Raw genomic sequence first — 26976 nt, 5'->3', positions numbered from 1 at the left:
TCAACCCCAACTGAAGGGACCATTTTATTTTTTTAAACAGTAACTTCTTAGATACAATATGCTTGAATTTCATGTTATATTTTCCTGCAGGGGCCAGCCTGTAAGAAAAAAAAAGTATTTGATAGCAATATATATTTTAAATTATTTTATTACCTGTTACTGTCTGTTGCAAAGCATTCTATTTGCCTTTAAGATTATTAGATGCAGCTCTTTGTAATTATAAACTTCCTCTAGTACTTAACACCCTTACTGAATCTAAGGCGTCAAAGACTTGAATGAAGCATCATTCTTTCAATTGCAGGGGGAAAATGACTATTTGTAACTTTATTGCAAGCATTTTTTCTTTTTCAGCAACTCTCACTGTATACACAGTCATTTATAATCTAAGTTTAAAAAAACTGACTCCTACACAGAAGTCATCACTGCTTTTAAAAATTTATGTAAAATACTATCTCCATGAGTGTTTCATTGGGAAGATCACCTACAGAGCCAGGGCCATCAGTTTTATCTTCAATAATCTCTCTCTACACAAAGTTGTCACAAACAGTGAAGTTAAAGCAGTAGGACCAGGAAGTAGAAAATCTCTCAAAAAGATTCTGGTGTCCTGCTGTTTTACTAATTTATTAAAAATAATATAATTTAGTTAATACAAAATGCAGGCTCATTACTTCTATACTAATGTAAAGGCTACTGGATATAGCAAATTTAACACGTTGCTATGGAATCAATAATATGATTGTTAATTTGCTTTTATTCTTTCCTCCTTCAATTTCTAGAAACATATCATCACCAACTATTTTACACATATAACTTCAAAGGAAAAGTCAAATGTGAAAATGAACACAATCATATTTAGATGTCTACAAATAAACCATCTATTAGTAACAAGTTAGCACTAATAAATTAGTCACAATAGCTCATCTTCCGTCTCTCTGCCTCACCAACCCCACATCCTCTGAAAGTGTAGGAGTGCTTTTCTTTTACCCCAGCCTCCTACTTGTGGAAATTTTTAAAAGATAATTTACATGACTGCCATTTGCTAATTTACTCAAAAGGAAATAACCAGGTGGAAATTTTTTAAGCTACCAAGCATGATAATAAAGTAATAGAATTGAAAAGTTCTCATTTGATGTTTCTTGTTTAAATTAAAATATAATAGACTTTTAACTATGGAAACACACTTACACAATTATTCCATTCTCTCAGCTCAACCATTTTTGGGATCAATGACTTTGAAGGGCTACTCCTGCACAGTAATATTCCACTAGAGTGAATAACTGCATTTACAACCATGATATTTTTTAATAACAAAGCTAGTTACCATGGACTAGCAGTGACCCAAATATGCCCTGTATATGAGTGGGTGAGGAGGAAGCACTGGTACTAATCTTCAGTTTTCAAGCACAAGGATAATATGTAATTTAACTCACTTCAGCCCATTGCATCTGATAGGATCCAATCAAAAAAATGAGAACCGCCGGGTGCCTGTAATCTCAGCACTTTGGGAGGCCGAGATGGGCGGATCACCTGAGGTCAGGAGTTTGAGACCAGCCGGGCCAACATGGCGAAACCCCGTCTCTACTAAAAATAAAAAAAAATTAGCTGGGTGTGGTGGTGCGTGCCTGTAATCCCAGCCACTTAGGAGGCTGAGGCAGGAGAATCACTTGAACCCAGGAGGTGGAGGTTGCAGTGAGTCGAGACAGTGCCACTGCACTCCAGCCTAGGCTACAGAGTGGGATTTCATCTCAAACAAAACAAAACAAAAAAAAAAAACAAAACAAAAAAACAAAAAGAACCACACCCTAACTTGAACAGGCAAAGTTTCATATACATATGAACAGGAGACAGAAAATACTGGGTAGAAGAGGGCGGGTCCCCGGCAAATGCCCCACCCTCAAGTCTGAAGACCAGTGGCCCTAAAAGAGGACAGCCATTCCTGTTTTTGCACCCAAAAAGTTGCCTTTGGCCCACCACTTCCCCCATCTTGCCCCCATTTAACCCAAGACCTTAGTGGGCACACACACAAACTGCTGAATGTCAAGAGGAGCGGTGGAGAGCGGCAGAGAGCAGCAGGGTGGCATGGCAGAGGAGGAAAGAGGCACCTGAATATTGAGAGGAGTTTGACTGAGAACAGCTGAACTCCAGGGGAAGATTATATCCCCCACCCCTCCACCTTCTGGCTCCCCATCTATCTCACTGAGAGCCACCTCCACCATTCAGTAAAATCTTCCACTCATCCTTCGAGCCTGCGTGTGATCCGGGATGCTGGGGAACAGCTTGGGATACGGAAGGCTGTCACACTGGCCCTCTTCCTTGCAATAAGGCAGAGGGTCCATCGAGCTGATTAACACTCAAAGCCATCTGCAGACGGCAAAGCTGAAAGAAAGAGCTTTGTAACAGTGGGGTTGCAGGCACTCACCCCTAGACACTATCATGGGGCCAAGAGCCCAAAGTTTTCATCCTGGTCTCTGCACCTACCTGTCTGCATGCTCGCCCTAGGGGTTTGAGCTGCGGGGCGACCAAGCAGGTGAGCCACACCTCTGTCACACACGTCCTGCAAGGGGAATCAGGGAACTCTCAATTACAATTATTAATTATAATAGGAAAATAACTATCAATGTGTAATGAAAACTCTGAAGAATACTCAAGTACTCAAGGGCTGAGTGAGGGTATCCAAGGAAGGAACAAACTTAGAAGAGGGTCCCCTCCCCAGAACTAGGGTTCAGGCCTTATTGGAAGTATGGCTGCAGCCCACTGGATGGCAAAGTAGTTCTCCCTGTGTGGTTGCTGGGGCTTAAGGGGCTCGAGGTTGAGCACACACAGTCAGTTGGGACATTGAGAATCTGATTACCAGCAGGGCCTGCACAAGGAAAGCCCTCCTGAGTGTAAGTAGACATGCAGGGGAAGTTGGAATATTGGCAGCTGGCTCTCCAGAAGGCAGGCATGAGGTCTGGGGTGTGCAGCCTCATGCTGGGAAAACTACAGAGAGGAGGTCACTAAGCTGAGACTGGGGCTGTGAGCTAGACAAGGGTCTGTCTGCTCTTGGCACATACCTGGGGCAGAGGACCCCCCGATATCCACAGCCACACTACTGGCAGCCGTGCATTCACAGTAAGAAGAAACAAAACCATAAGCCTGCCCTTGTGCACTGTCCTTCCACCACTCTCTACTCAACAAAACTAACATCATACAAAGAAGAAATGCCGAAGGCAAGCTTGTTCAACATGTGGCCCAGGATGGCTTTGAATGCGGGCCAATGCAAATTCGTAAAACTTTCTTAAAACATTATGAGGTTTTTGTTTTGTTCTGTTTTTTTTGTTTTGTTTTGCGATTCAGCTCATCAGCTATTGTTAGTGTATGTTATGTGTGGCCCAAGACAATTCTTTCAATGTGGCCCAGGGAAGCCAAGACATTGGACACCCCTGGCCTAAAGGGTTAGGCTTCAATACTGCAGATCAAGTAATGAAGAGGTAATTTAGAGCTGGGAGAGAATCTGATAACTGGCACACTCAATACTCGGGGATCTTCATAAAGAATAAAACATGGCAGAAGCAATAAACTAGAAATACACAGTAAATTAAATATGACTAAAAGATAGCATGAAAAAAATCTGACTGGGCTGTTGCTGTAATGTCTCTGTACATGGAGGAAATAGGGCAAATAAATCAGGCAGTTATTTAATCATGTATTCTTAGAAAACTTCATTACTCATAGCACTATAAACTAGTGGTTTCCAAACAGAGGATGTACACTGAAGTACAGCAGGAAAAAAATTCTATTAAATTGTTCTAAAACATAAAATTATATCATAAACAGACTTGAAAAACTATATAAGCCAAAATTGTATATATATTTATATGTATGATTTATAATTAGACATACTTATATTGAGGTTTCCTATTCAAATGTTTGCTGGTAAGGTACCTAATTAAAAAATTTAAAGACCACTGCTGTAGAAAATAGCCCTACTTCTCTCCACAGATTTTACATACTCCTTTATACCATATAGAGTCCACATTGGCCAGGCACAGTGGCTCATTCCTGTAATCCCAGCACTTTGGGAGGCTGATGTGGGCGGATCACCTGAGGCTGGCAGTTCGAGACCCTCCTGGCCAACATGGTGAAACCCTGTCTCCACTAAAAATACAAAAATTAGCTGGGCATGATGGCGCACACCTGTAATCCCAGCTACTCAGGAAGCTGTGGCAGGAAAATATCTTGAACCTGGGAGGTGGAGGTTGCAGTGAGCCGAGATCATGCCGGTGCACTCCAGCCCGGGCAACAGAGTGAGACACTCCATCTCCCAAAAAAAAAAAAGAAGCCACATATATCACAAATACAGACTTGTTTTTGTTTAATCCAATAAAACAAATAATTAATCTTGTATTAATATTTAAAGATTGGGAAACAATGTCTTCAACAAATTGCTATCACTATAGTTCATAAATATGTATTGTTCACCTTTAAAGGGCCTATACATCACTTAAATTCAAAACTAATGAAATTCCCACTACTATAGAACAAAGAATCCTAATTAGCACATTCTTAAATAAAGGTATTACTCAGACTCCACAAGGGTAAAATGCTTACATTCTGCTTTCCTGAAACTTAGTTTCAAAAGATTAAAGTTTTCTTTCACAAACTCCTTTAGTACCCTAAAGCAAACTTCAACAATCACACCTACACACTGTCCCTAAAAAAAGAAATAAAATGTTTTACTTAGTTTGGGTTCTGCTTTTCTTGTGTTGTTAAAAATTCCTAGTTACTTGACTAGGTCGTTATTTTACATCTCTGTGCCTTAGTGGTCTCATAAATAAACAGGGATAGTAACCACCTATTTCAGAGAGGTGCTGAGGACTAAATAAATTATTTCCCTCTCTCTTATACACACAGGCAGACATACACAACACACAAACGTAACAGTTCCTGGCACACAACTTTAATAAATGTAAGCTATTAAGAGTACTACTACTTATTATACACTCACATTTGCTTTATAAGAACTGTTTGATCAAACTGAATCCTTGCCCTGAACATAGACATCCAATTCAGAAATGAGATGAAATAAGAATAGTCAAAAGTAACATAATTTCAGTAAAGAACAGCTTCTTAAAGGCACAAAATTCACCTTTCTTCCAAAAACTGAAATCACCTATTCAAGGAGAAAACCATTCAACAAGATTTAATTACTTACAATTCAGCAAACTAGGCATGGTCCCTCTTTTTAAGAACACCAACTTGGGAGGTAGAAGAAAGAAACACAATCATAATACAAAGAAACTACGAAAAACATACACAGTTCAATAAAAAGAATGAGGAATACATAATTAAATCCCTTTAGTAGCATAGGAAGGCCTAATGAAGAATGTAGAATTTGAATAGCCTTACCATAGACTAAAGCAAAGAGATGTGGTGAAACCAAGTCAATAAAAAAAAGAGAACACTAAAGGAGAAAGCTAAGGCAAATGCACAGAAGTGAGGGAGGTTACATAAGCTGTAGTATAAGAACAGACTACAAAGCCCTAAGACTACAAAAAAATAAGAGATATGGTGCCAATCAGTCAGGATGGGACACTGGAAGCGTGAAAGATTCCTGAATGTAAGGTTAATGAGCTTGAATTTTAGTTTTCATGGAACAATAGTATTTTACATGGTGCTTGTTAATGTGATGTGCACTGTACTGATGCCTCATTTAATCCTTACAAACCTATGAAGTAGATATGACTATTATCCTCATTAAAGAAATTAAGAAAATGAGCCCACAACTAGTAGGTGGTGAAGTTGGGATTTTAACTCACGGTGTCCAATCCAGAATTTGAATTCTTCAACATCACATAGTCTTTTCAAGTCTTTAAGGAACAAATATAGTATCTGTGCTTTGGAAGGATAACTAATAATCTTAGTGACAGTATACAAGACAGATTTAAAAAGAAGTGAATGGAGGACAGAAAAGTACCTTCGTGAAAAAACAAATATTTGTTAAATTTTCCTATGGCAAGAAAACTATGTAGCCAGCAATGACATATCAAATTTAAGCAGCAAAGGATACAGGAAATAGTAGAGGAATAAAACTGACAAAACTTGGTAACTGGTCTGTGGAAATGAGAGGAGGAGCTAAAAATGACTGAAGGATTCAAAATACTTTTTTTTTTTTTTGAGATGGAGTTTCACTTGTCACCCAGGCTGGAGTACAGTGGTGTGATCTCGGCTCACTGCAAACTCCGCCTCCCAGGTTCAAGCGATTCTCCCACCTCAGCATCCTGAGTAGCTGGGATTACAGGCATGTGCCACCACCCCCAGCTAATTCTGTATTTTTGGTAAAGACGGGGTTTCACCATGTTGGCCAGGCTGGTTTTGAACTCCTGACCTCAGATGATCTGCCCGCCTCGGCCTCCCAAAGTGCTGGGATTACAGGCGTGAGCCACCTTGCCTGGCCAAGGATTAAAAACTTAAGTGTGTGTGGGAGGGGGGGGTGGGCGGGGGGAGGCAGTGCATTAGAATAGCAACAGGCTTTCTTATTGGTGGGAGGATGGAGGGAAAAGTGGATGAGTTCCATTTTAGACATATGTAATTAGAAGTACTTACTGAACATCCACGAGGAAGAGTTCCACAGGTGACTGAAAATGGAAGCCAAGGGCTAAAAGTCTATAAAAATAATGGACACCTGGAAATCCTATCCAGAGTGAGTGACGGGAGATAATGTCAGAGTGGATGACTGCTGAAGATGAGTATGTAAAGCATGGATTATCAACCAGGTCATCAGGAACCACTTTCTGAGGAGAAAGTCCTGCCTCAGACATAATGATGAGTTGGGAAAAATGCTTGAGTGTTGCTAGTGAAGAATGAAAGGAAGAAAACATTCAGGGTGATAGGGTTCAGTAAACGCTACCCCAAAATATGGTACCCTGGTATTTGAGAAAGTAGCAGAAGCAGGAAGGTTTCTGACCTCCTCCCACCCTTCTCCCCTGAAACAGGCCATAAAACAATTTTCTGACCTTCCTCTAAAGTAGGTCATAAGACCCTCATTCCAGAGGTGCCCTTGCTATTCCCTGAGGAAAGGAAATGTCCTTATCTCTGAAAACACAGGAATATTAAGAATCTGCACAAACAGGCCTTGTTAAGCTCCCCTCCAGTTTATTACCATTAGATCCTACCTGCTTTGTCCAATCATATTTCCCCACCACTGTCTATTCTTCATCAAATCTAAGCACTGAAATACACAGGTTTCCCTGTATCTTTGGGGATTCATTTCTGAAAACTTCCATGTCATGTAAAACTTTTACTAAATAAATTTGTGTTATTTTCTCTTGTTAATCTGTATTCTGTTAAAGGTGACTCAGCCACGAACCTAGTGACAGGTGGGAAAAAGCTAATACTTTTTCTTCCCTATGAGGGAAAGCCCCCCCACACCACACATATACTATAAACTTTTGGATCTAGTCCTCTTTAATATATTAATAATATCTACCATTTACCTTCCAGAAGGTGAAAGGAGTAAAGACAATAAACAGTCACAAACGTAGAACCAGAAGCCTAGTGTAAATAAATTGAAGGTAAGTCTAGGTGGGGTCACAAACATTTTAAACAGCCAAGAGGGGTTGGCCAGGAAGCCATTTCAGTCCAGAGCCAGGCATTAGTTCAATATTGCCAGATCTTCTGATTTTCCAAAAGCCCCAAACTCTCATTTCAATATGGAAGTTTATGATTTTTTAAATGCTAACAAATTTTCTTTAAAACAACGTATAGGCACATGAAACAGTCTTTGAACTGCTGGGTTGCTATGCAGGTCTACAAGTACTACAGATATGCCAAGCCAGGTGACCATTAAAATAACATTTTCTTGGTCAAGGGTGGTGGTTCACATCTGTACTCCTAGCACTCTGGGAAGCCAAGGCAGGAGGATTGCCTGAGGCCAGGAGTTCAAGACCAGCCTGGGCAACATAGTGAGACACTGTCTCTACAAAAAAGTTCTTAAAAATTAGCCAGGCATGGTGGTGTGGGCCTGTAATCCTAGCTACTCAGGGGGCTGAGGCAGGAGAATCACTTGAGCCCAGGAATTCAAGGCTGCAGGTAGCCATGACTGCACCACTGCACTCCTGGGTAAGAGTGAGACCCCACCTCACAAAAAGAGAACATTTTCTTTTGTATGGTGAGGAGTTGAATCCAAACTGCAATGAAAAAGTAATGAAGGCAATAAAAACAATACCTTTCCAAGAAGTCTGGCAAAACGATGAGGGGAAAAAAAAGAATTAAGGAAAACCTTTTTTAGGAAGGAGAAGTTTCACATAAGGAGAGAAGAAGTCAGAGGAAGGGGCAAAATCTGAAGAGAGATGACCAGTGAAGCAAAAAGATGAGAAAGACATGTATACGTCTATAGGCTAAAAGACAGAAGTGATGAAAAGTGATGAAGACTCAAAAAAGTGGGATGGTGCTCTGAAGTGGTGGGGATCAAGTACACATACGAAAAGATGCACTTTGGAAAGGGAACAGCCACTTCTTCCTTAGGTTTCCCAGGAAGGAAATGAAAAGTCCGGAGAAAATCTGAGAAGATGACTTGGGGAAATGTGTAAGATAACCTCGGTCTTCTCAATAAATTTTTAGAAACATTAGCACTGAGTATATTTGTATAAATTTCACTGTTTGATATTATTGTTCCTCTGATAAAGTATAATTCCCCTATTCATACTATATACACATCAGTGCCATGATTCCAGAGAAATATATTTAAAATCTTAGGTACCAAAAAAATGAGTTTAATGTGCCTTAGTACGTAAGACAAGAATAAACAGCATAAGTCTTTAAAAATTAAATCAAAGGTATGAAACTCTTCAGGAACGGCTTTATTATGTCTCTAGGACAAGAACATTCACTATCTTAGTACAGAGAAGCAAGCAGTAGAAAGAGGAAATATGAGGAAAAAACACCAGTTTAGGAAGAAAACACTGTCAGAAGAGAACTACACTTTAACTCCCCTCACGACCCCTGCCAACAGTGCTGTTATATTCTAGAGCACTACTTGTCAAACTGTTCTGCAGCAGTAACTTTTTTATTTTATTTTTATTTTGTACATCAAGGTATCAGGTAAGACTGGGGAGAAAAGGGAATTTCCCTATTCTATTTTTTTAACTGTAAAACCACTATCTAGATGACAAGAAACTGAACAGTATTTTATTAACACTAAGATTAATGTTCTCGGACAAGCCACACGGCTGCAGGTTGTTCAGAGGTGCCGCAGGCTGAACATGTCCTTCCTTTCCTAGAGCTGCCAACCTATCCTGCTGCTTGGGTGTTGGTGAATTCTTGCCTGGTGGCCCAGCCAAAAGCACATCACTCTGCTACCTTAACAGGAAATACACTGGCATTGCAGAGAAGCTCAATGTGAAGCTCCTGCACTATTCTGAGAGCCTTTTAGGTGTTCCCATCGCATATAACATGAAAGTTGTGGTGAACTGGGAGATATTTATGATGATCAAGAACACATTAATCTTAACATTGAAGCAGATTTTGTTATTTTCTGCCCTGAACCAGGGTAAAAGGTTATAGTACAGTTAACAAAGTGTCTTCTAGTCAGACTGGCTATTTTGTACAAAAATATTTTAATACCTCCACCCCCAAACCTGAGATGTCAGCTGAGCAGTGGCAGGCTGTGGAGATAAATGTGGGTGATGAACCAGAATATGAAGTGTTTCATCTAGATTAAGATGCTACTGAAATATTCTGCATTTAGGGAAAACAATCACTAGTTTACAATCCAAGAGCTCTGAAGTTTCTGATAAACCAGCACTGAAGAAGCTTTTGAAAAACTTCCAAAGAAGAAAAAGAGAAACCAGAAAGACCCAGAGATGAATGAAGTGGATGATGGTACCACAAGCTAGCAAATTTTGCAGATGTCACCCCAAAGGAAGAGTTAGACTAAAAGATTATTACTAATGTGAATAGCCTCTGGGAAGATGAGCCAAAGGAGGAGAAAAAGAAAAAGCATCAGGAGTAGGACCTTGTTTTCCAAAGCAGTGACTCCAGCGGTTATCAAAGTGACCATAAAAAGAAGAAAGAAAAGGAAGAAACACAGTGAAGAAGCTAAATTTACCCCACTTTTGGAATGCTCGCCTAAACGGAAAATAAAAAAGTAATCTTCCTTAGGGAGTTTTAAATATGATTCAGTTTTTAAAAGATTGACTTATACACAATGGATGAATAAATGTTTTGAACGATATGGAATGCTAGTGTACATCAGCAGTTTACAAAACAGGGAACGCTTGATAAGGAGTTGGATTTTTTTTGTGCCAAAATTACAAAACTGACAATAAATTAATCTGGAGAATTCCAATATTATTAAAGTGCCATTTTACTGTATACAGAATAAAAAAGTAAGAGCTGCTGTCACTCTCAACTCTTCCATCTTTCCAGGTTTTATACTACATAAAGTTATTCCTGTAATCTTAAGACTATCAAAAAGACATTATAATACAATATCATTAAAAAATGAGTTAAGTATAGGTTTTTTATTTGAAACAGATTTCACCTTTAATCATTACATGCCATTTTATTTTTTAATTTAAAAAAAAAAATTTTTTTTTTGAGTCAGAGTCTCATTCTGTCGCCCAGATTGCAGTGGTGCAATCTTGGATCACTGCAACCTCGACTTCCCAGGCTCAGGTGATCCTCTCATTTCAGCCTCCTGAGTAGCTGGGACTACAGGTGTGCACCACCACGCCCAGCTAATATTTTGTATTTTTTATAGAGATGAAGTTTTGCCATGTTGCCCAGGCTGTTCTCAAACACCTGGGCTCAAGTAAGCCACCTGCCTTGGCCTCCCAAAGTGCTGGGATTACAGGTATGAGCCACCATGTCTGGTCCTATTTTATTTTGCATTTTGAAAAACTCAGGGCATTTATTGGTATTAGGTTTTCCTTTATCATGACTACTATAGTACTTCTATTGTTTAACTTAGAATGGTTAAACATTCTAAAGAATGCTTAATTAGTCTCCAGGGTGCTAATGAACCATGCCACTCACTGACTCCCGGGGAACAACACTCACTATTCTTTCCCACTAGGTGCATATGTATTGTTTTCTTTTTTCTTTAAGTCTAAGAGGTTGATGAAAAGAGCTGTTCTCTTGTTACTTGTCCATTTGTGCCTCAACCATTCTGATTCTGGTGTGTCTTGGAGGAGTAGTCGGATGAAAGCAAGATAAATGTGATTCTGACTACTGGGAAATTTCCTGATTACTTTTTAATGATTGGGGTAGGCTATCATAAATTGTTCTAAAGAGAAAAACAGCTGTTCACTGCTTTCACTGAGAAAATGTAGCAAACAAGGTGGATGCAGTTCCTTCCCTTATAGGGTATCATAGGGGAAAGAGTACACAGTATAAGAGACTATAGAAAATTAGTAATTGTGCTAAGTGCTATGAAGAAAAAGAGATTGCCCATTCACAGTTACCTTTGTTAGTATTTGCAAACAGATAAATGGTTGAATTGAACTCTCCATGTCAGGCATTTTTGTTGCCATTTAACTAGTATCAGACATAGTGCTAATCCCATAGTTTAATGTTCAATAATAAGCATGTTCCGCTAGTGGTATATCTTGATTTAAATCTAGATGATAGGATATAGAGGTTGGAGAGTGGCAGACATTCACACTGGTTTACAAGTAGATGTGCCAGACAATGAAAGGGTGCAAACCAGTATATTTCATTACAATTGAGATTCATGTGGAGTATACAGCCCTTGAAATGTTAACTAGTCCAAGCTGACATATGCCATCAGTATAAAATACATACCAGACTTTGAAGATGTACAAAAAAAGACTGTAAACTATGTCAATTTTTATGTTGGTGAAATTACAACATTTTTGGTATAGTGGGTTAAAGAATTTTTTAAAACTAATGTTATTTTATGAGGGAACATTTAGGATCTACTCCTCTTATATGTATTAATAGCTAACAATTACTCTAATTCTAGCACCATAATAAGCAAAGTACTCAGCAAACATTATGCCTTAATCACAACAGCTTTAAGCAGATATTATTACCTCTAGTCTATATGTAAGAACAGAGATTAAAAAAACAAACAAAAAAACCAAAAAACCACAACCCTGAAGTCCTTCAGGAAGTGCCAGAGTTGGAATTCAAATCATAGTTCAAAATCTGTTCTTTTAGTTACTATATAATCCCAGCTTCTCTCTCATCCCCAGCCTCTCAAATTCTAGTTTAAAATTTCTGACAAAGGAAAGGTTTCAACTATAAAGCCACTAATCTCCTGGCACATTCACTCCCATCAACTAACTCCAAACCCTCCACCACACACATGCAAAAGGATCTTTTATAAATTATTATAAAATCTAATCCTACTTTCTTTAAAAGGTAGGCTTCAAACAAATTAATCAGTAATTTAATGTTATTTTTAAAAGTGATAATCATGGGTAACTTGAAAACAGTGGAATTATTAATGTTTTAAAATTATGCTAGGTCATATCATACATAAAACATCCAAAGTATTTCCAAAGTAGTCTAAGTATAAATGAAAATGTTACTTTATATTACAACGATCATTTAAAATAATTATGGCTTTCATCAATTCTAATAACCACCACAAAAGGTCCCCATTTCAAGGATAAAGAAACAAAGAAAAGCTACAAGTGGCATGCCAAGGTCACAATAAACAATATGTGAAAAAACCAACATCCTTAGAATCCCAAGATTTTAATTCACAGTATCTAATGGGCTGTGTCAAGCAAACTATATATGAAAGACAAAATCTAGGATGTTAGTTTCTTTGGTCAAATAAAACAAGATCTATAAAGGATGGTTTTCATGGAGTAAAAAACCCACACCACAAATATTTTCATTCAATTATAGGTAAATCCTCAAAGGTCTTTTGGTGTTGAAAATAATTTCTCCTTAGGCAGAATTTGCAGTATCAGGTAATCTTTTCAAAAATATTTCATAAGCAAGTCACAATACTGGATGTACTGATCAATTTATTGTCAACATATTCAACTTCACTTACTAGGGTTAAATCTTAATTACTAAAGAAGCAGTTTTATGATACATGCATTCAGAAATGCTTTCTACAAAATATCTTCATGCTGATGAACTTCATGGTCAATTTGAGGATATAAATTTTATTGACAATGTCATTTTATGCAATGTGCACTATCCTACTTTAGGGAGGCAATTAAAAAAAATCCCAAGCCAAGGTTTAAAATAAGATTATACAAATATGAATAGGTTAAGTCATGGAATAAATCACCAGATTCAAACTACTTATCAGGCTTTTATGTTTTAGTCTCCTAATAATCTTGTAGAAGTTTTGTTTTTAAAAAAATAAAAATTTGCATTATTTCAGAACATAAATTGACAATGCTTTTGAGTTAACGTATAATGTTTTAAGTTTTATATATAGTGAAATCTATCATATTTGCAAAAAGTAGGGAAAGATCAGCAATACATGCATATGTTCATATAGAAAAATGCAAAATGTAAACTATTTTGAGTATATACAAATTCTAGGCTGGGCACGGTGGCTCACGCCTGTAATCCCAGCACTCTGGAAGTCTGAGATGGGCGAATTGCTTGAACCCAGGAGATCAAGACCAGTCTGGGCAACATGGCAAAACCCTGTCTCCACCAAAATTACCAAAAATTAGCTGGGCATAGTAGCGCACATCTGTAGTCCCAGCTATCCAAGAGGCTGAGGTGGGAGGATCGCTTGAGCCCGGGAGGTGGGCGCTGAAGTGAGCTCTGATGGCGTCACTGCATTCCAGCCTGGGTGACAGTGAGACCCTGTCTCAAAACAAAACAAAACAAAAAAAACAACTAAATGCTAATGGCTCATCTTTTAAAAGTAGCATAATCATTCCTATTTACTGGAAATAATTTTCTCAATATCACAAATAACTACTTCAATTAACTTTGGTAACTCAAAATTAGTGCTAGACTTAATTTAGATTATTTATATCAAATAGTTGATATAATAGCTTTCTGATTATCTGTATAACACTGTCTGCAATGAGGAACCAAGCCAATTGTTAATTACAGGGGGCCTTCAGTATCCATGGGTTCCATACCCATAGATTCAACAAACCTCGATGGAAAATACATTGAAAAAAAAAAAGCAGGCTGGGCGCAGTGCCTCACACCTGTAATCCCAGCACTTTTGGAGGCTGAGGCGAGCAGATCACTTCAGGTCAGGAGTTCGATACTAGCCTGGCCAACGTGGTGAAACCCCGTCTTCACTAAAAATACAAAAATTAGCTGGGCATGGTGGCGCACCTGTAATTGCAGCTGCTCGGAAGGCTGAGTCATGAGAATCGCTTGAACCCGGGAGGCGGAGGCTGCAGTGAGCCGAGATAGTGCCACTGCACTGCAGCCTGGGCAACAGAGCAAGACTCTGTCTCAAAAAAATAAAAATTAAAAAAAAAAAAGCAACAAAAAAGTAACAACACAACAATAAAAATACAAATAAAAAACCAAAACCATTTAACAACTATTTACATAGCATCTACAGAGAAAGTATTTGGGAGGATGTGTTAGGTTATATGCAAATACTATGTCATTTCATTTAAGGGACTTGAACATCTGGGGATTTTGGAATCTAAGGGGGGTCCTGGAGCCAATTCTCTACAAATACCGAGGGATGCTCATACTATTTTTAAATTTAATTACCTCTTTCTAAATATAAAACCTGTTATTGGCCAGGCACGGTGGCTCACACTTGTAATCCCAGCAATTTGGGAGGCTGAGGTGGGCGGATCACCTGAGGTTAGGAGTTCAGGATCGGCCTGGCGAACATGGTGAAACCCCGTCTCCACTAAAAATAGAAAAATTAGCCAGGCACGGTGGTGCGTGCCTGTAATCCCAGTTACTCAGGAGACTGAGGCAGGAGAATCACTTGAACCCAGGAGGCAGAGGTTGTCAGAGTGAGCTAAGATCATGTCACTGCACTCCAGCCTGACAAGAGCAAAATTCGACCTCAAAAAAAACTATTATGAAGCTAATATATAACATCACCTCCTATATATCAGGCATCAATAAGGATGCCAAATGTTCCACATGAAGACATTTTCCAGGTATTTGAAATTTTATTTTTTAAAGCACTGCTTAGTTTTAGCCATTTAACCATATGCCTCAGTCTTCCTAAAAAATCACTTAATAAAATTTAACATTTTTTGATGACACTGGGTCATACGGAGCAAGTATTACATAGTAGTAATGATGAGGTCCTACAAGGCAATTTGAATTAACTTGGACTCTAAAACAAACTAAATGGTTCTTGAATCCTATGATCTCATAGGTCTTCAGATTAAACAATTCATCGTTAGTAAAGCATTTAACAGTGCCTGTTCTGAACACTGATTCCCTTTCTCTTCAATCTGGTTGGTCTTGCCTCTAACTCCAAGGTTCCGCCCATTTGCAAATTATGGAAATTAGGTAACTGAATTTCCTAACTTGTAAGTAAAACAACATTACTGATTTTGGAAAATGACAGTCTGAGTGAGGATGGGTGCCTTCAGCCAAAGACAATGCAGAAGATTCACTAAGAGTCTTTTTGGTTCTGCCTTTATAGGTAAAGAAAGGACTACACTCTGGATAATCATATTTGCTTTAATTTTGAATGCCAGTTAGGTGGCATTTTCTGAATCAGCCAAGAATTCCTACACAATCTTAGTTCAAATTACTTTCTCAACCACATAAAGAGCAGCAAAATATATCTGACAAACATAGCTCTCCTCAATCTCATAATTTCAAAAGTATTACAGGAAAACTAAATGTACAAACAGCAAGGTTGTCATTAAAACAGAAGTTTTTTGTTTTTTGTTTTTAAGACAGCGTTTCGTTTCATTCTTGTTGACCAGGCAGGAATGCAATGGCATGATCTTGGCTCACCGCAACCTCCGCCTCCCTAGTTCAAGTGATTCTCCTGGCTCAGCCTCCCAAGTAGCTGGGATTACAGGCATGTGCCACCAAGCCCAGCTAATTTTTGTATTTTTAGTACAGATGGGGTTTCACCGTGTTGGTCAGGCGGGTCTCAAACTCCTGACATCAGGTGATCCACCTATCTCATCCTCCCAAAGTGGTGAGATTACAGGCATGAGCCACTGCGCCTGGCCTAAAACAGAAGATTCAAGAGTCAGCTTTACTTTAACTGAAAACAAAATGTACTGAGGGAAAAAAGATTTCAGGATTGCCTTTAGAAGTTTAACTTTTGCAAGTTTTTCGCTGAAGTGACAGCAAATTTTTCCTATACCAATAGTACAGTGTCTGCCACAAATCAAGCACCAAGTAACTGCTAATGGAATAAATGATTTTTCCTGCAGTTCATTTCCTAGTTTAAGGAAATAAATGGTAGTATTTTTACCATTAAAATAGTTTTCCAACACTACTACAATAAAACAGTATAACCTATTTCAGGAAAAGAGTCAAGTAACTCTTTAACAATAGAACACGGAAGACACAGGCAGCAAAATATACTTAATTTGAACCTGGATTCTAACCATATCCTAACTCTGGGACCTTGGGCAAATCAAAACTCAAAAGTGTTAATATTTGGGGACAAGTAAAGCTCTGAGAAAAAATCTCAAAGAAATACTTATGGAGAACTTACTATATCAAAGCATTATATGTATCATGAAGGAATCCAAAATCTGAGGACATAGAGCATGCAATATAGAAACAAAAGGCAACAAATGCATACATATTTATGACTCATGTATACTTTCCTAACCAAAATTGACAAAGCTTGAAAAAATTTTCAAACATTGAAAATAAAGTTAAATTATACTGAAAAATCCATGCTATACAAGCAACATAACATAGTCAATGACAGAAGTCAAAAGTAACTCTCACAGCAAGTGCAGACCAGCGAAGGGTATACTTGGAAAATACGTGATCATGCTGGGCCTTAAGGTACAAGTAGAGTTGAGAATGACTTAAAAACTACTTGTTTATGATGTCTTCCTTGTGCCAGACACTGTGCTGGGAGCCTTCACCAGTGTCTCTTACTACCCTCTATGGGTAGGTGTTTATCATCCCTTACCTCAGCCTTATTTTTTCAAAGAAAGCATGACTTACAGAGCTAAGATATTTCTCCCAGATTGTGGGGGAGCTCATAGTTGAACTCAAAGCCATCTGGCTTTCCACTATTGTAACATTGCAAAGTTATTTAGGCAGTCACAAAGGCAGTAAAATGAACAGATATGCTTGTGAGAAAATTAATAAATTTAAATGGAGCAGAAGTTCCTGTAGAATAATAAAAAGTAATGCTGAAAAAAGTAAACAATGAAGGAGGGAGAGCACTGGGTTCACGCTTAAATGTAGACTTTTTCCTATGCATCAGTATTTCTCAAATCGGGTTCTGTGAACATAATATGTTGGGTTTCTAGCATTCACTTTAAGAAATGTAAAACAGTCCAGGTGACAGGGCTCCTGCCTGTAATCCCAACAGTTTGGGAGGCCAAGGCAGGCAGATTACCTGAGGTCAGGAGTTTGAGACCAGCCTGGCCAACATGGTGAAACCTAGTCTCTACTAAAAATACAAAAACTAGCCGGGCATGGTGGTGCCTGCCTGTAGTCGCAGCTACTCGAGAAGCTGAGGCGGGAGAATCGCTTAAACCTGGAGGCGGAGGTTGTAGTGAGCTGTGATCACGCCATTGCACTCCAGCCTGGGAGACAAGAGTGAAACTCTATGTCAAAAAAAAAAAAAAAGAAATGTGAAACTGTATTTTAATTTTGATGCTTCTCCTAAATAAAGGAATGTTCTGGACCAACTAGACTAAAAGACTAGCTTAAACATAGGAACTGCCTACTTTTTTACTTACTACTGAATTGAATCCCCGTGACCCTCTAAAATAGTATTTTTCAAACTGTGGGTTACGACCTATTGGTGGATTATAAAATCAAGAGCAACATTTTAAAATAAGTGAAAAACTGAATGTGTCACACATAGTAAAGATAAGTATTGTTTTGTGGTCATTTTGTTTCAGTGACAACTAAACGGTGAAGTAAAATAAAGTTATATCTTACTCCAGGTTGAGTATCCCTTATCTGAAAATGCTTGGGACCAGAAGTGTTTACCATTTCAGATTTGGAATGCTCCACCTGGATAAGCTGAGGTTAATAACTTGTAACTCTAATTGAGATCTATAGACTTACTCTCTTTGATTTCCGCAAACTGAAATTTGAGAAACACTGTTACAAGAGGTAGACTGCCACTGAGAAAGACAAAAGCAGGACTTTGGGGAATTTCAAAAACTGAAAGGAATGTTAAAAGCAAGTTCATTGGGACAAGAACTAGGATGCCATTATTAGACTATACAAGGTAGAGATAATGTAACACAACAAATTCAGACCAGGTTTAATATCAAGGTAAAGAACCACGGTAAATAAAGAGGTCATTCTGGCCAGGTGAGGTGGTTCACGCCTGTAATCCCAGCACTTTGGGAGGCCGAGGCGGACAGATCAAGAGGTCAGGAGTTCGAGACCAGCCTGGCCAACATGGTGAAACCCCATCTCTTACAAAAAAAAAAAAAAAAAAAAAAATTAGACGGGCGTGGTGGCACATGCCTGTAGTCCCACCTACTTAGGAGGCGGAGACAGAAGAATCGCTTGAACTGGGAGGCAGAGGTTGCAGTGAGTCGAGATTCACCCCACTGCACTCCAGCCTGGGCGACAGAGCGAGACTCCATTATCAAAAAAAAAAAAGAGGTCATTCCACAAATCTTCTAAAGTCTCAGTGATGGGGCGGGGATGCCTCTCTTCTATTTAGAGATTGAGATCAGAAAGCAGGAATGGGAATGACTTTTGCCAATCGAAGGGACAGTCAGATGTGGTTAGAGAAGATGAGTGACAAAAAAGAAAGCAGAGGCAGTGCTATTGAAAGGAAAAAAATTAAATGTGTCCTATAAAAGTGCCTCACACTACAGTAGGGAATAAAGGGAAAAGGGACATGTGGTAGAGTGTTATAGAAATGGTCCCTAAAGAATCACATCTCCCTGTACCCATATCATGTGTGGTCCCCTTCCCACAAGGCGGCTGAGTTTGACCACTTAATTGGCAGTAGCTAACGGGACATCATTATAAATATGACACCAGGAGGGGCATACAAAGTAAAGCATGTGTGGAAAAGAACTTACTCTCTTGATGCTACGTAAAGAAATCCAGGCTACCTTACTAGAGAAGGCTAAGAATAGAGAAATGGGCCAGCCCAAGTGAAGCCTTTAGACCAGCCTGTCTGACAACCACCAGACATATGAACGAAACCATCTGGGATTATTCAGCCCCAGAAAACCTGAGAGCTGACTGCAGAACCACTCAGCAGACCCACTGACTTGTGAACAGTAATAAAAATGGCTGTTCTTTTAAAGGCACTAAGTTTTTGGATAGTTTGTAACATGACAATAACTGATACAGGATACTTGGGGGGGCAAAGTGGGGGAAACAAGGGTTGTAACATTCTGAATTTAACTTTTATTTCAATGCCTCAAACTCAGAAGGATGAGTCTTTAGGCCATGTAACCATAAATCTACGCTTACAAGATTAATCAAAACTTCTTGGCTTGGCAACCTAAAGTCTTAGTCTGGTTTTAATCTATCCTTTCAATCCTATCACTTGGCATTTTTCTCCAAAAATGCCAGTTTGAATAGTTGGCCCATTTATCTGAGCTTTTATTCTCATCCCTCCCACTTCTCTTTGGTTATCCAAAATCCTTCAAGATCCAATGTAAATACTCTTTTCCTTTCCTGCTCAATTTTCAGCTAAAATAATTTCAAGATGCTCTACTTCTCTTAATCCACACTTACTACACCGCTAGATGCCTTACTATCTAATACTGTCACTTAACAATTGATACATGCTATAGATTTTGTAAGCTCTTTACGGGTAGAGGTCCACTCCATAATTCTCCATAGCTACCTTAGTGTTCCCACGTAAGAACAATTTAAACACCTGATTAGAATAAATCAAAAGATATATGTAACTAAAATGTATATGTTTTTTGGGGGGGTTTTTTTTTGAGGTGGAGTCTCGATCTGTCACCCAGGCTGGAGTGCAGTGGCGCCATCTTGGCTCACTGCAAGCTCCGCCTCCCGGGTTCACACCATTCTCCTGCCTCAGCCTCCTGAGTAGCTGGGACAACAGGCGCCCGCCACCACATCCGGCTAATTTTTTGTATTTTTAGTAGAGATGGAGTTTCACCATGTTAGCCAGGATGGTCTTGCTCTCCTGACTTCATGATCCGCCCGCCTCGGCCTCCCAAAGTGCTAGGATTACAGGAATGAGCCACCACGCCCAGCCCTATGTATGTAACCGAATTTTAACAAATCTTCTTAGCTGAACATATATATTTAGAGACCTTTAGTCTTTCTTTTTTTAATGTAAGTCAAGAGGGAAAAGGAACATTTTTCTTTTGAGATACATTGTGCAACTGCCAATGCCAAAAGAAAAACAATGAATCAGGAGGCTCTCCTGCAAAATAATACATTGTTAAAAGTTGCAGTGTATGTATGCTGACAAACATGTTAATGAAAGCAAACTTTCCATTTTCCAACTAGAAGAGGATACTCACATTGCCCGGTTAATTTTATAAACTGAATTTATCTGTAGGAGTTGGGAAAAATAATGTAACCTCTCATCTTTGACAGAATCTCAAGAAAATAAGTATAGCAGCAGTTTTATAGTTAAAAACCTATGAAAATCCTGTTTGGCAGGTTAGTAAATGTTATGAAGTACAGCTGCAGAATAAATCTTCTCTTCCCTCATTTTAATTTAGGACCAAAAAGGATAAGAAGGGAGCAAGCAAAGCTTAGTTTTGCTAAAATTGATATACGCATACTCTGCAAAGTAGAATTTATTATCTCTAACATGCAATCATACTAATTATGAACATTTAAAAAATTATTTCCCATGAGCACTATCTAAACTTCTAAAAGTTTAAATGACTTATTGCTCCCTCAATACCTAAAGTAATTATCACTAATTAACAAGCAAGCTATCTTTTCTTCTAATTTGAAGTGTCCTACAAATTAAGATAGCCTCTAATAGTCAAAAAGAAAGTCTAATTTTTAAGGAAAACGCTTAGTTTCAAAGATCTTGCAGTTATAATGTAACATGTATATAAACAAAAGAATCAACTTGTATCAAACTGATGAGACATAAAATATACAAAGAAATGTCCTAAATATGTAATCTAAACATTCTGTAGCTCTAACAGTTTTAATTTGGTTTTTATTTCTTATACCAATCAGGCACCAATAATGGCTAATAAACATAATGAAGACTAGCTCAAATAGTACCTCCTCAGTAAAGCCTTCCCTGCTACCCCAGCCTGAAGTGCTTACTACCTACTTTGAACTCTTTAAGTTGCTATACATAAAATTAACTTACTCTCCTAAATATCCACTGATAATGAACTGATTTATTAGACCCAGCCATAGACTAGAATTACTACATACCATAAAACGGAAAGCCAAAAACTTACATGAGCAGCTATGGAATGAGCTAGGAGATGCTTTTGGGGGGGAGGGAAAGCAAGATGCAGTGTAGTTATCTTTATTTTCTTAAAAAGAGCAAACTAGTTCTGGAAACCATTAGGGGATCTGTCTTTGTGGAAATGAGACTGGAACTCTAGAATGGGAAAAAGATCAAGTTTTCATTGTATGCCCTTTCTGAGGGTGAATTTTAAAAAATCATTTCAATTAGTACATTTTCAATTTAAAACAAAACAAAACAAACAACAAAAAAGCAAAACCAGGCTGGGTGCAGTGGCTCACGCCTATAGTCCCAACACTTTGGGAGACCAAGGTGGGAGGACTGCTTTAGCGCAGGAGTTTGAGACCAACCTGGGCAATGTAGGGAGATCTTGTCTCCACAAAAAATTTTAAAGTTAGGCATGTTGATGTGCACCTGTGGTCCCAGCTACTCAGTAGGCTGGGGCAAGAGGATCACTTAAGCCCAGCTGGTCAAGGATGCAGTGAGCTGTGACTGTGTCACTGCACTTCCGCCTGGGTGACAGAGTGGAGACCCTGTCTCAAAAAAATAAAAATAAAGCAAAACAAATTTGTTAGTTAATACACTGCCTTTTGACATCTTTTCAGCTGTCATTTTGAAGTGATATTTAAATATTATCTTACTAATTTATATCCCACTAGTTGCCCGTATCTTTTATCTCCTATAACATCTAAACCTAGGTCCTTGCATATAAATGCTTTCTTAAAAGTACAGAATTTATTATATCAAAATGGCAAATTTTTTCTTTAATCAGGAGAATTATGCTGAATTTGCTACCCTCTTTAACCTAGTAAAAGTTGTTTTACTAACTGTTTACGTAATTGCTTGTAATTTCTGCTAAGAAAGTAGAAAGTTTCTTGACCTCTCATGGTCAGTATAAATTATACTTAAATATTGTTGGATATCATTTACCTGGACCTGTTCCAAATAAAGTATATTTCTGGAGCTTAACTATCTCAATATGAAAAGAGTATAAAGACTAAAAAAAAAAAAATCTTCTAAATATACTATTTTTCTTTCTGTTCAATGTTTCTGAAAAGGGTACTTAGAGGAATCACGCTTTCATTTGTTGGGACGGTCCTGATCACTTCAGAAAATTTAGCATTCAAGGTCATGGGCACTAAATGCCAGTACCACATCCCTACTCATAGTAACATCCAAAAACCTGATCCCACATATTTCTAAGTACCCTTGAAGAGAGAACTGGAGGTAGGGAAAGTACTATGCCCAGTTGAGAAGCACTGCTTATATGAACTAAGAAAATTATATATATATACACACACACATCATATATATGTATATATACACACACACACCGTATACATGTATGTATATACACACACATCGTATATATGTATATACACACACAAACACGTATTTTTTTTTTTATTAGCGTCTCCTGTATCTTATATCCTCTGTAACATCTAAACCTAGGTCCTTGCATATATATATACACACACACACACACATATATATACATACATATATATACAAACACATGTACGTATGTATACACATACACACACGACTGTAATTCAACCCTTTAAAACAACTGTCAGCCACCAGATCACTACTGATCAATGGTCAATAACAGTTACAATCAACCAGTCAGCCAGTCCAGTATATAGTGCTGTCAGCAAATATCATACTCCAACAAATCAACTATTACAATGGCCAATTTTTCCAACGACCTATTATTTTAAAATCTCTTTAGAACAACTCCTCTGTTGGAATGCTTCTTTTAAAACTCCCAAATAACCTCCCTCTTTACTGTACTCATCTCAGTGATAAAATATATAAATCACAGTTTACTACGATTATCTGTCTACCTTCCTCCAGAGACTATAAACTCTTTGAAGCCACGGACCATGATCATCCTTGCCTAGCCTGTATACAGTAGATGTTCAATAGAAATGTTGAATGAGTGACTACTGGCCCAGTCTAATAAAATTAACTAGTCTAAAAGGTTCCAATTATAACCAATTTTTGTATAATAAATACGGTAATAATCCTAAAACAAGTAAATGCAAGAAATTACTTCTGGTTATTCTATATACTTATTCTAAGTCAATTTTAAGAAAATGAGTTGGTTATATTGCCCATATTAAAGCTAACTTTGAAAAGATACAAGGAAATTTAAGAGCTGGGCATGGTGGTGTATGCCTGAGGTCTCAGCTACTTAGAAGGCTGAGACAGGGCCGGGCGTGGTGGCTCACGCCTGTAATCCCAGCACTTTGGGAGGCCGAAGGGGGCGGAACCAGCCTGACCAACAAGGAAAAACCCTGTCTCTAGTAAAAATACAGAATTAGCCGGGCATGGTGGCACATGCCTGTAATCCCAGCTACTCGGGAGGCTGAGGCAGGAGAATTGCTTGAACCCGAGAGGCAGAGGTTGTGGTGAGCCCAGATTGCGCCATTGCACACCAGCCTGGGTGACAGAGTTAAACTCCATCTTAAAAAAAAAAAAGAAAGCTGAGACAGGAGGATCACTTGAGCCTAAGAGTTTTTGAGGTTGTAGTGTGCTATGATCATACCTGGGCAATGTAGCAAGACCCCATCTCTCAAAAATAAAATAAAATATATTAAAAAATTTAAAATTTATGACAGGCGCTCTACTATGCCCATCCTCTACTTACTCTTCCCTCCTCCCACTTAAGCTTTAAGCAAATTCTCATTTAAATAAGCAAAGGGGGCGCGGGTGGCTTATTTCCAGAATGAGCAAAACAACACTGTTAATAAGAAAAACACTTAATGCCTTTCGTTTCTATTCTGCTACTCAGAATTAAAAAAATCTATTAATCTTCTACCTCACTCAAAAATAAAAATCTATAAACTAGGGATCATAAGCAACTCCTATTTCTGTGGGTTTCACCACATTCTCCAGAAACTGAACTTTTGCTCATAAAAATTACATAGAATGTAAACTAATTCATTTTTTAAAGTAAATGCAAAACTAAGGGTTACACAAGCACTGAGCATCAACACTGACAGAATATGAATTCTGAAGCCCATTAACTTTGACAAACGTTTATTCATCTTTGCCTTCTTGAAGGGTATGACTATCCCAGTTTTACAGGAAAAGCTTAAATAGAAAAAGTTAAATAATAATCTCAAGGTTATAAACTAAAACATAATTTCTAGCTCCTAGTATCTCTGGTACTATATTTAGATTGCGCCAATAAATTCTATAATTGTTAACCATTGCTTCACTCAACTTCGTATCAAAATGCTAGGTAATAATTGCTAAGATACAATTTTATTTTTATTCTTTATTTTTTTTGAGACAGGATCTTTCTCTGTCACCCGGGCTGGAGTGTGCACAGTGCACCATCTCTGCTCACTGCAACCTCTGCCTCCCGGATTCAAATGATCCTCCCACCTCAGCCTCCTAAGTAGCTGGGACTACAGGCACTCGCCACAGCGCCTGGCTAATTTTTTTGTTTTGTTTTGTTTTTTGTATTTTTTGTAGAGAAGGGGCCACGCCATGTTGCCCAGGCTCAAGCGATCCACCCAACTCGGCCTTCCAAACTGCTGGGATTACAGGTGTGAGCCACCTCCACCCCTGTAAATTAACATAAATAAACAATTGTTTTCAAGTTACCTCCACTTGACAAGATCACTAACATAAATAGTTTACCTGAGAAACAAAACAAAAAACCCCACCCCAGAAAATGTTCCAGAGGAAAGCAGACACACTCCGTATCCTTTCAAATGGAGATTAGTTTTAAGTGTATTTAAATTATTCTGAGCTTACGTGTATGAAATATTTTATAATTTTTGAAATCCACAAATCCAGCATTTGTTTCATTAGTGTTTGATGTTTTTTTGTCAGTAGCATCAATAACAATTTATGTGGTAAGACTAATCACTTAATGAAACTGATATAGGAAATTACTTTCATTCTGATTTTTAAAATGCTGTTTCACTCATTATAAAACTCAAGTCTGGCGGGGCGCGGTGGCTCACACCTGTAATCCCAGCACTTTGGGAAACAGAGGTGGGTGGATCACTTGAGGTCAGCAGTTCGAGAGCACCCTGGCCAATATACAGTGAAACCCCAAACCTCATCTCTACTAAAAACACAAAAATTAGCTGGGCTTGGTGGCGCACGCCTGTAGTCCCAGCTACTTGGGAAGCTGAGGCAGGAAAATCGCTTGAACCCCGGAGATGCAGGTTGCAGTGAGCTGAATCGCACCACTGCACTCCAGCCCGGGTGACAGAGCAAGACTCCGTCTCTCAAAAATAAATAAATTAAAAAAATCTTTAAGTGATAACTTTACGTCACACACTGACAAAAAAGGTGGGGGGGAGTCCAGCTTGCATGAGATTCTATTTTCCCAGAATTATTAATCCTGCTTATAAATACTGCTGACAAAAAAGAATTTACAGTAATTAGCCTTAAAACTATCAGTGGACACTATTAGGGGAAAATGTCTTTCAGCAAAGCTAGACTTTAATAGTTTTCACTGATTATTATATAAAAACTGATTCCACTTACAAATGAAATACTTTCTATTATGGGTATCTTAGAGAAATTTTTTTATCTCTAAAATAAATCTTTAAAGACCAATTAAGAATGAGTGGGTACTGCAAGGTAGAGAAACTGAGAAATTTCAACAATTTTTTAATATTAGAATTCAAAGGAATGAGACTTTAATTTCGCCACAGGTACTCACCAGACCTATTTACCTAAGTAGGGAGCTTTCACATTGCACACCCTCCTAGACGTCACCACTTGATCTCACAGTTTTTAAGATTATGAACAGCCATCAAATAATCTGTGACAATAAAGTGCATACAGCAACGGAGATTCTTTTGTATGTGATCACGTATCCCCGACATAATAAAGGAAATATTTCAATATTTGGAAGCTAAAAAATAAGTGAAAATGTAATCTACTCAGCTAAAATGGTCAACCATTGTTCTACGTTAAGATCAATATTTTTCCAAAACGAATTCTCTGTAATGATACACTCACAAGTTAACTCTAAATATGACCTGTGTAAATTGTCTTCTTTTTCGTCCTCAAGACAATCAAATCAAAGTCTTCACCAGAGCCAGCAACACTATCTTGAAATTTTAAACCTAAGTGTAAGGCTCGTACTGAAGTCCAAATGTAGTCCCAAACTCTCCGATTTTCATCATGGATGAAATGATTTTCATCATTAGCAAACAGTGTTATTAACATTCCAAATTCTGGTTAGAATGCAGTCACTGGTGAGCAGTGTCCTTGGGCAAGCAAAGAAAAGATTTGAAACTACCCAAAGCACAGATCCACATGAACCTCAGTCCTCTCCCACTTCATCAGGAAGCCAAATAGGAAGGACTCCAAGAAACAGGGGTTAGGGGGTGATCGGGAGAGAAAGGATAGTGGAAATCATACTCCTCGAAGGGGGAAAGCAAATGAGAAACGGACTCTGGAAAAGCCGCCCCAAAAGGACATTCAACCTGAGACAGATGTACAGGGAC

At 38.4% G+C, this 26976-nt stretch overlaps 1 protein-coding gene and 1 pseudogene across 3 annotated transcripts in view; one reads left to right on the top strand and one right to left on the bottom strand.

The window, feature by feature from the left end:
• The window catches only part of ZNF292 (zinc finger protein 292), a 111216-nt gene that overhangs the window by 79499 nt on the left and 4741 nt on the right, over positions 1–26976 (bottom strand). Inside the window, exon 1 of one of the 3 annotated variants that reach the window (XM_054557833.2) lies at positions 2479–3825. The exons of the other annotated variants lie outside the window; for them this stretch is intronic. The gene's annotated coding sequence lies outside the window, so the exon portion shown is untranslated. Of the gene's footprint in view, positions 1–2478; positions 3826–26976 lie in introns of those variants that run through there. 3 annotated transcript variants of the gene reach the window in all.
• Positions 9191–10132, top strand: LOC103890944 (DNA-directed RNA polymerase I subunit RPA43-like; annotated as a pseudogene).

Source organism: Pongo abelii, chromosome 5 (assembly GCF_028885655.2).
Source record: "Pongo abelii isolate AG06213 chromosome 5, NHGRI_mPonAbe1-v2.0_pri, whole genome shotgun sequence".
NCBI classification, from domain to species: domain Eukaryota; kingdom Metazoa; phylum Chordata; class Mammalia; order Primates; family Hominidae; genus Pongo; species Pongo abelii.
This window is presented reverse-complemented; position numbering and strand designations above follow the sequence as displayed.